Source organism: Seriola lalandi, unplaced genomic scaffold (genome assembly GCF_002814215.2).
Source record: "Seriola lalandi dorsalis isolate HSWRI2012SDOR001 ecotype SW California unplaced genomic scaffold, Sedor1 jcf7180002050211, whole genome shotgun sequence".
NCBI lineage: Eukaryota > Metazoa > Chordata > Actinopteri > Carangiformes > Carangidae > Seriola > Seriola lalandi.
The window spans coordinates 3,746-4,903 of NW_019520764.1; the positions used below are offsets into that span (position 1 = coordinate 3,746).

A 1,158-nucleotide genomic window follows, 5' to 3' on the forward strand; every position below is an offset into this window, starting at 1 on the left:
TTTGTCTTACTAGAAAATGACCTCACTAACGAAGAGCCTTAATATGTACGTTTTTATTTCATGGTTATTATTATTTTATTTTATATTTGTTTCATTTATGGTTCATTCTGTTGTTGTTGTTTTTGTACCTTTTGTCTCTGTTTGTTTTTACAACATTATTTTTCTGATGTAAAAATGTTCCGAGTCTCCACGGCTCCTGTGTTTCATGACCTTTACTTTGACCCCAACGGTGACAGAAGATGCTCTGATTGGCCCGAATGTGAATTTCATCATCGACTGACTGTTTTAACCTTTAACCTTTAACCTGTTTTCTCTGAACCTGCAGACTCTAAACCCGAGCATGTTGACCTGATCCAAAATGGGAAACCTGACAAACTTCAGCTTGGCGCTAACAGACTACTTCCTGGCCGGTGACGGCCTGGACTACGAGGTTCCTCTGGACGAGATCCCGGACACCACGCAGGGCCGGGCCTTCTTCGTGGCCACCATCGTCATCGCCGTGGTGCTGGTGGGCATCATGCTGGTGTGTGGCGTCGGAAACTGCCTGTTCATCGCCAGCCTCGCCCGCTACAAGCAGCTCCGAAACCTGACCAACCTGCTGATCGCCAACCTGGCCGTGTCGGACGTGCTGGTGGCGGCGGTGTGCTGTCCCTTCCTGCTGGATTACTACGTGGTGAAGCAGCTGTCGTGGGATCACGGCCTGCTGCTCTGCGCCTCCACCAACTACCTGCGCACCGTCTCGCTCTACGTGTCCACCAACGCACTGCTGGCCATCGCCGTGGACAGGTGAGTTCACCTGCGCCTTCATCAAACACAGTCCACGGTTTGTTTCCTGTTTTAGAACCAAGAACATTCGGCTGTTGTTCCGGTTGTTTTGTTGCTTGGTTTCCAAAACACGTCAAATATTCCTCCTCAGATTTAAATGTGTCGGAGTATGATTGGGTCGATGGCCGAGGAACGAGCGCAACCGATTGGCTGCTGACAAAACGGTTTGTTTTAGAGGCTAAATTCTTGTCGACATTCGATCTTCTGCAGAAGTTTATTGACCACTCCTCCTGTGGTGCAGCCAGCACACACCTGTACACCGACACATGATGCAGGTGTTTGATCCGATGAATCATTAAAAACACACAGATAAATGAGATTTAGAGACGTCAC

The 1,158-nt window shown here is 48.5% G+C and overlaps 1 pseudogene; it reads left to right on the top strand.

The window, feature by feature from the left end:
• The first annotated feature begins 303 nt into the window (after positions 1-303).
• Positions 304-790, top strand: LOC111649224 (prokineticin receptor 1 pseudogene; annotated as a pseudogene).
• The last annotated feature ends 368 nt before the right edge of the window (positions 791-1,158 follow it).